Below are 9,600 nucleotides of genomic sequence, written 5' to 3'. Positions count from 1 at the left end.
TTAAGACTAACTTTTCGGCCTAAGCCTCTCTGAAGTATTTAAAACAAAATTACAATAATATTATTGTTACATCAACAAGATCTGCACGGCCACACATCAAACACCAACCTTATTATTGTGTCTAAAAAAGTGACTACATTATGTTTTTGACATTTATTCATTATGCAAGTAAGTTTTTAATTTTGCTTTACTTTAAATGAAGAACAACTAGGAGTGTTTCCTGGAATAGCTATGAATACAAATAAACAGGGCATTTGCGTAATCTCGTAGGATCGTCCACATAACCTTGGGTATTTAAAAAAACGTTCACACTAATAATATTGTTTGGTTACCAAGACCGGTCAGATCACACAACTTGATCTATTATCGTGCCTGAAATAATCATCATGCCTTGTTTCTTATTAATGCATTATACCAGTAAATTTTACTTTGCTTTCCTAGAAATGAAGAACAACTGGGAGTGTTACCTGGGTTATCTGTTTTAACGGCCTCACAGGACCCACAGCATTGAGCCCTAAAAGTATCATCATAGCAACGTCCCCTAAACGAGTTAACTTGAAACACACACGAAGAAAATGCGTTCGTACATGTTTGGGCTGAAACAAAATAAAATGATTGAGTGAAATACACTTGTCAATACATGTTTGCTCAGTATTAAACATTTTAGATTTGTTTAAACATATCGAATGAACAATAAAAATAGCATCTTCACCTAAAGAATAATTTTGTGATGGGTTTGCTAAATAAATGCTCTTCCTTTTTATGGAAGCAATCGTTTCAATTGCGCATTTAGTTCATTCAATTATAAAATAAAAGGTTCAAAGCTATGTTCATGATCTAATAATGAAACTTCCTGATTACAGAGTTGCATGCCAAGTAAGGTATTTGGGTTCAGTGGCCTAAGATAATGCCGAATTGTGACCCATATGTGGGAGCATTATCTGCGTTAAGAACGAACACAGCGTTCTCTACATGGTATAAATCATAAACCAACAAAATGCTCCATTCATTGTCGAGTCTAATGATTGTGTTTAACCACATAAAAATAAAAATAAAGGATTTATAATTTTTGGAACATTACACTGGAGTCGCTGATATGCTACTGCTTTGAACAAAGAGGTTTAATATTCAATTAAATAAATACCTGCTGAAGTGTGGACCATTACTGCTATCATCCACCAGCAGACAGATAGAATCTGTTAATTAAAAGTTTGGTGGAAAGTTTTTAGACGTCGACCACATGATACTTTGGTTGGTATCGGGTCCGTTCGCCCTAGTTACACGTTCGCCCTGGGTCCGTTCGCCCTGGGTTGTTTCGCCCTATATTATCATGTGCATATCGGGGTATGAACAGTTGATTGTTCACACATATAAGCAAGTTTGAACCTTAAGTTTTCATTAATTAATATAGTAAGCAATTAGTGAAAATAACTGGCCTTTGTTACAAACACGCTTACGAGTTAAAGAGCGCCGTTTTGATTTTTCACACATGTAAGCAAGTTTGTACCTTAGATTTCATCATTAATTAATATAATAAGCAATTAGGGAATATTACTGGCCTTTGTTACAAATACGCTTACAAGTTAAAGAGCGCCGTCTTTTATATTTCGGTAACACTTTTTTGTTTGATATGTTCGGAATAACCTAACTGTGAATTATCACAGTATATAAAATGGAGTTCAAATGTCTGGTTCTATTATTTCAAAAATGGATAATGTGTTGTGCATTTCGTGCAATTTGGAGGTACGACCAAGACAACATGCGATTACATGCGACATTTGTGAACGGTGGCAGCATCGACTATGTGGAACTGGTAAGTTTAATTTAATTTGTCAATTGCATATAATAAAAACATATCGTACGTACTTTTTCTATATATTTTAATGTTCCTTGAGGATTCCATTATTTCCATCTAATGTAACTGGTAACGGAATCTTCATTTACGTACGATAAATTATTTAGTTCTTAATAATTGATCATTCTGTCCATAACGGTCTTAGTGAATGGTGTCTTTATCGTATTTCATTTTCAATTAGCATTAAATGCTACCATTCTTCGACCTATGCGAATTAGCGTTAAGCGCTAAATAAATATCCTTTGATCCATAATAAATGTAATTAATTAAAAAAGCTTACGTTTGCGTTCTTGATTTGGTAAACAATTTAGATTGGAATTTGCTACTCGCTCTCTTAGCTTACCATACTGTTTTATTATAGTACATCAATGTATTTTTTCATATGTTAGAGTTTGTAGCTCACCTAGCTCAACAAGTATACCGATGTGGTTTTGTGAAAACTGGGCTTAAAGCGTGATACGGACTGCGCAATTCCTTAAGTATTTCTAACAATATACAATAGTTATTATAAACAATACGCACTAGTCATTTTAATCAATATGCAATAGTTAGTTTTAAATATATGCAATAGTAATTATAAAATTTTGTTAATTGAAATTAAGTAAAACTTTATTAATTATGATTAATTGAAAGTATTAAATAAGTTAAAATAGAAATTTAAATATTACAAATATGTACACAATATAAAGTGCATCATTTATTATTCTATATATACGCTGTATATATTAAATTTATAAATTAATTATATAGTAATTAAGAATATGAGATTTTGAGTGTAACTTATTGCGTTGTTTGTCGGATTATCTAAATTTTTGTATTCTTGTCGATCCCTGCATAGGCAAATAAATTTAAAATTCATATAAACATCATTAAATCTCAATAAAAACATCATCAATATTAAATTTACTAAACAGATCAAATTCCAATAATTCTCGCTCAGGTCGATATGGACTACCTGAAGTGTCACGACTTCTTGATTGCTGATCTTCGTGTTGACGAGCAACGACATCTCGTGTTCGCTACGCAATTCCAATTGAATCTGCTACAGAACGCGACACGATGGTTCATGGACGGAACGTTCAAGGTACGAAGCAAAGGAACATAATTATATTAACTTCGTAATACATGTTCTTTTAAGTATTACAATCGGTTAATGCATTAAAAAACATAAGCAGAAAATGCATGTGTGTGTTTTGTTTTGCTTCAGGTAGTGAAAGACCCGTTCAAGAGCAGTGGCCAGCTGTTAAGCATTCATGCATTCATCCACAAGGACGGGAAGCTGAAGCAGTTGCCACTTGTGTTCGCACTGATGTCGCGGAAAACGGAGGCCGATTATGTCGCTGTTCTGCGCGCCATCCGTGACAGGGTTTCAAACTTGTCAGTTGAAAACGTCGTCCTGGACTTTGAGAAAGGTGAGAGCAAAGAAAAAAAATGTATTTTGTATTAAGTAAGTTATAAACTTATAACAAACAAATCATTGATAATTTAAACTTTAAATACATTTTAGAATTTTTTGCTTTACTTACAGCTGCATGGAAAGGGATCCGCGAAGTGTTTCCTTTAGTAAGCATAAAAGGTTGTGTCTTTCACTGGGTGCAATCTGTGTGGCGGAAAGTACAAGAGTTAGGCCTAGCCACCGCCTACCGAACCAACCAGGCCATCCACCAGTATATTCGGCTTGATGGCGTTGCCGTTCCTGCCTGCCGGACACATAACCGAGACGTTCCACCAGCTTCAGGCCCGTGCAAACCCCGTCCAACTGACGCAGCTAGTGGACTACGTAAATCGTCAATGGATAAACAACGCCATCTTTCGGGTTGAAGATTGGAGCGTCTTCAGGCGTTCGATTAGAACAAATAATGATGTAGAAGGTAATTGCAATATACACTTGATTTTATTTTTATTTTATTATACAATTATTTTCAATTTGCTATTGAATTCGTTAAATAACACACGCAAATCTTAAATCATATTTGCATTGATTTCAGGCTGGCATCATCGACTCAACAGCCAGGCACATTATGGTGCAGTGCCTTTCTACGTGCTGGTACCAGCCCTGCGCAAGGAAGCCGATATGGTGGACATCAGCGTGCAGTCTTCCGACCTGGAGCGTGAGCAGCGTTCGTCAACCGTCAATGCACGCCTGGAAGAATACTGGACAAAGTATTCAAATGGCGAAGTGTCCACATCCACCTTTTTGAAGGCTGTTTCGCACTTGTATGGAACCTCTGAGTGAAGTGAATGAAAAGATAATACGGGTGTTAAGTGTTGTGTTCATTGTACACTGTATTTGTTTCATGTACATATTTGTAAGATTAATGTAAATGTGTTGCATAATGTGTTCATTGTATTATACTATATTCTGTATTGTTGTTCTGTTCACTGAATTTGTTTCATGTACATATGTATTGATTAATGTAAAGTTGTAACATAAGTTTTCATTAATTAATATAATGTAAATGTGTTGCATAATATGTTCTTGTATTATACTATATTCTGTATTGTTGTTCTGTTCACTGTATTTGTTTCATGTACATATGTATTGATTAATGTAAAGGTGTAACATACAGTTTTCATTAATATTTATAATAAACAATAAGAGAAAATTACTGACATTCGACGGCATTGTTACATACACGCTTACACGTTAAAGACGCAATTTTGTAGCTTAAATTGTCATTTATATATTAAAATGTTAAAAAGCTATCAATTTTCGTTATAATTATTGCTTCCCTGCTTTGATAATAAAATTTAGGGCGAACGGACCCAGGGCGAACAGGTTTTAGGGCGAACAGGATTTAGGGTGAACAGAAATTAGGGCGAACGGACCCGGATTCCTTTGGTTAATACAAACCACCTGGTTAAAACAAATTCATGTCATGGTAAAAGGTCTCTCAAAAGCACCCTCAGACAGAGCTCAAGTGTGTATAATAATACTACTTATAACAAAACGCATATCTTCCATTATAATTAAAATAATACATCCGAAATGTCTGCAACCAGAGTTTTCAAGAATATGAATAGACGCACATGAGCAATGTTAAAGTACAATAATAAAAATGAAGTTAAATATATAATTACCCATGTGCGCATTGTATGATGTATACATTTATATATTTGAAACTAATCAAAAGATATTGTGGATGACAATGCTGAAAAACTGTAAGTATTTTTTATTAGACATGCAATGACTAAGATGACAATTAGGATATGTATGTAGGTAAGAGGTTTATTAAGTGAAAAGAAGTAAGTGAGTAATATAATGAATCAGAGATGCAATGATAGACTATTAAGCATTTGCTTAAATTACAAACTAAGTGAACGAGTCTGTGAATGAATGACTGAATAAATGAATAAACACATAATAATAATAATAGTACATAATGTGCCTAAACATATACAAACCATGACCACAGCCATGTTACTTGTTGGTCCGTCACGGTTTCTTGTGAATTGATATGGATTTGTCTGCAAAACGTAATTGAATAAAAATAACCATTAGCTCCTAGGTTGTTTTTTTCTATCAGGTTTTGCACTGAACTAAACATAACTATCTGCTACATCACTACATCCTAAACTACAACGGTTATGTTTAGATCGCCCTGATATGCGTCAGTTATGACACGAAAATGCATTTAGCGATCGTTTATAGCAAACTAAGACATCAGGCAAAATTTTTAAACGTCAAGAAATTCGAAGAGTGAACGTAAATGGCCCACATTAAAACTATTATAAATATGATTGAACGTTTTAAACTGTTTATACCAAACATTCGGTTGTATTATACAAAATAAACATTTATGTTTCATGGACCATTATTTCTGTTTTCGATGTTAAAAATACCTGACGGATATTTTTAACGTTTATTGGCATTCCGACAAGTATTACTTTGTCATGGTCACTTATGTTTGAGCATAGATCTTGGAAAATAGGTTTTGATGCAGGTGCAAAAGTCATCATCTGAGATTAAAGTTTGCAGTCCGCGCAGGCTCCCATTGGATTTTTACTAAGGAGAGAAGAGACTTCCGTTTAAAGGAAAAGCGAAAAATGTCGTCACATATAAGCCTGTTTCTTATCTGGGATTACACTAATATCATTTGCATATCGTCCAGTTTTCTCACAAAGCGGCTATTCTTTTTTTTGTATTTAATATATCTAGCAAATATTATTTTCCTCACCTCTGTCAATATATTAATGTATGTACCATATGCATTCAGAAAGAAGAAATACAATGAAGTTTCCAAAAGCCGACAATCTCTACATCCACCGATAACGTGAAGAGCATCCACAGTTCCACTAATATAATGATGTGTTTGTTTAGTTATTCATATTCATCGTTTAAACGATCATTACCGCAAAAATCAGTGAACAATTTCAATTTATTTTATATATAAAACAGTGCTATTTTGAAATCAGGTTCTGAAAACAACTTACTATTGTATCTGGTAATTTTAACATTACTTGCTGCATTTCTTGTTTTTGTTTTTATAAAATACTTACGTTCAGCGCTGCGTGGTAACAGTACGGATTTATCTTGCGACACACAAGGTTATTGGATGTGTAAGGTATTTTCACACTTAAGCGCACTTAAATGAAATTTGCGAACAGCAAAAGCGTTAATAGACGTCAATATAATTTAAAAACATGAAATATTTGTGCATCCCACGCAAAAATAGTGCAAGAGACGTTGATATTATCCGCGGCACTGTACAATGTTCTCTCTGGCGGATTTTTTATCACCTTATTACGTGACATCCGTCTAAGGGACACAACTCTAACACTAGTAAATGCGAATAACTGAAACGGTCTATATACAAGTCGTTCATTGCGGTTTGCCAGTATCAAAGTCAATACAAAATGAGAGAAAACAGTAGTTTGAACTGCGACCAAGTCATTGTTCATACAATTTTAAAAATACTGTTCAAAATGTGTATCATGCAGTAACTGAATATTTCGCTTGAAGGTACGATTTTCGCTTAAATGTCAATACTACCCAAGGGGGGGGGGGCATTAAGCTTGTGGTTTAAATGGTTTAATCAAGATACATTAGACATTACAGCTCATGAGTTCACATATATGTTGAATAAAATACATGCAAGTGGTCATCAATAAACACTAGTTCATGTCATGATAGATCATATACAAACTATTTCAAGTTCTATACATATATTGTTAAAGGATACATGTATTTCAACATAATGTTAACATAAAGCACTATTGACAGCGAGAAGTCAATTTTTCTAACATGGAAATTACTCAAAATAATATTTATAGACCCTTTTTAGCAAGGCATTCAACTCAAAATCACCCGAAAACGTGGTGCATAGCTTTGAACAGCCATAACTGTATCAATTGTGCAAGGATTTTCACGACCTTGGTCTTATTCAACGCAGACATGAATTTGCATTCATTAATCGGGTCTGATCGACAACGAGTAGGTAACGCAAGTTTTGTATCATGTAATTTCTTAAAATTTGACCCAGCATTTGAAAAACTTCTTGCAAGATATGTACATTCTCAAAAGGAATCCATTTCTGCGTTGAATAAGACCAAGTTTGTGAAAATCGCTGCACAATTGATAAAGTTAGGGCTGTTAAAATCGATTCACCCCGTGTTCGAATTATTTTGAGTTAATATCTTGCTATATATATATTTGTAAAAATAAGTTTCAGAAAAGTTTATTTTTCTTTAGAATTTGATTAATTATCCTTTAAAATGTTGTTTTCACTAATTAATATCATAGCCACACGCTAACCACCTGTGGTTTTGTCTGAATAACTACAATGTAAAGAATCGTCAATGCTTGTTCGCGACAAAAGCAATCATTGTATATCATTGTGTAAACATTTTTTTTTCAACAAAACTACGGGGGACGGGGGGAACATGTTGATACAGGTTATTCAAATCGAAATTATTTACGTGGACTATTTTAAATAAATTATTTTAAAAATTAAAGTAAATTACGTGATGCACAGTTTCATAATTTTATTATACAATTGATTGTTGTGTATGTTATACGATATATATATATATATACAACATCTATTCATTAATAAATCCTTAACAAATTCATAGCCCTCACATATGAAAATGAGCCTTAATTTAATATACGGTAACAATAAAACATAAAATAGCCATTCCTGAAAACTTTACATTTGCTTCAACGTTTTTGATGTCATAATTTGCACCGTAAATAATTGTCATGCGTTTTTATCCAATTGAGCTTAAAATTAAAAGCAAAACTAGCTGCTCACATTATATTAGTACTAGTAACATGAAAATTAGCATCTTATTTATATAATAATCCTTTGTATAGCGAACCAATAAATGAGTCTCACAAAAACATTGGCTATATTCATGAGGTTTCTTCAAAATAAAGTTGAATAAATTGAAGACAATTGTAAAAAGATTGCATTGGCGTTATCGAGTTGCTCCAAAGAGAAAATATACGTACAGAAAAGAAGGATTCCAAATGTTATGTTGAAATCGCAGGTTCTTTAATTAATCTTGTTTATACTTCTTTTTAAGCACTTAAAGCATATAATGCAGCCTTTATAATGCAATCCACGTTCCCACTGAAATGTCTGGAGACGCTTATTACGCTCTACTTAACTAGCGTAGACAGTACCCTACGGCGGCGGGAAATGTCATGTTGTGAACTGCACCCGATTGTATAAACAGTTAAATCGGCGGCTAAACACACACCGGCGGTTAAAAGTCGGTAACTTGTTGCTTACTGGTCGGTAAGCGTTTGTATAAAATTTGGTTAGATATACCGATCGGTTAAAACCCAGTTAAAACATACCCTGCTTCCCTAGGTGGGTAAGTACAAGTGACCGAGAGGTAACCTGCACAAAATGACCACGGCGCGCGACATTATAAAAGCTAACCATCGACGACCTTCACAATTTCGACGAGTAAACAACAAATTTTAGCGACTGACACTTTATTTGACTTAATTTACAGGGAAATACGATTTCCGACTTCGGACGACGAATTTAAGGACGCACAGAACGTGTTTTTTATATTCTGCTTTGGGTATGCCGTGTGTGATCCGATGCATCAATGGCGCCCATGTTAAAATCATTTCTCCGAGAACAGGTTACGACAAAAAGTACAAACAAAATACAAAACACGTTCGAACTAGTATCTTACCATTAATAATCCTTTGAAATCCATAAATAATATATTAAATTCAATAATTGACGATTTTGCATTTAATAATTCTTTTAGAATAGTTAAATAAAGACCCTTATGCCATCCTATCACTATATTCAAATAAGTTTAATTACTCAATAAACTTTCTTCTTCGTCACACGCCACGTCATGTACTCTATGTACATTACTGCTGTAAAAATGAACCGGAGCAGTTTATCAAATGAGCCTTGTTCTGAGAAAATTGGACTTAATGCATGTGCGTAAAGTGTCATCCCAGATTAGCCTGTGCAGTCCGCACAGTCTTATCAGGAACGACACTTACCGCCTAAACTTGATTTTCGGTAAGGAGGGACTTCATTGAAAATTAAAATACCAGAAAAGCGGAAAGTGTCCACCCTGAATAGACTGTGTGGACTGCACAGACTAATCTGGGACGACACTTTACGGACATGCATTAAGCCAAGGTTCCTCAGAACGCGGCTCAAATAATAGCCGTTGTTGAACTCGGTTGCATTTGCAGATTTATTCATACAAATATATATTTAAACTTGAACAATGTTTAATTTGTCTATGGTAAATTCTCTTAT

General features: G+C 34.1%; 1 pseudogene; it reads left to right on the top strand.

Moving 5' to 3' along the window:
* Window positions 1-2,801: 2,801 nt before the first annotated feature.
* On the top strand, window positions 2,802-4,144 carry LOC127863645 (uncharacterized; annotated as a pseudogene).
* The last annotated feature ends 5,456 nt before the right edge of the window (window positions 4,145-9,600 follow it).

Source organism: Dreissena polymorpha, unplaced genomic scaffold (genome assembly GCF_020536995.1).
Source record: "Dreissena polymorpha isolate Duluth1 unplaced genomic scaffold, UMN_Dpol_1.0 chrUn022, whole genome shotgun sequence".
NCBI lineage: Eukaryota > Metazoa > Mollusca > Bivalvia > Myida > Dreissenidae > Dreissena > Dreissena polymorpha.
Note: the sequence above shows the minus strand (reverse complement) of the source record. Positions and strands in the feature narration are given on the sequence as shown.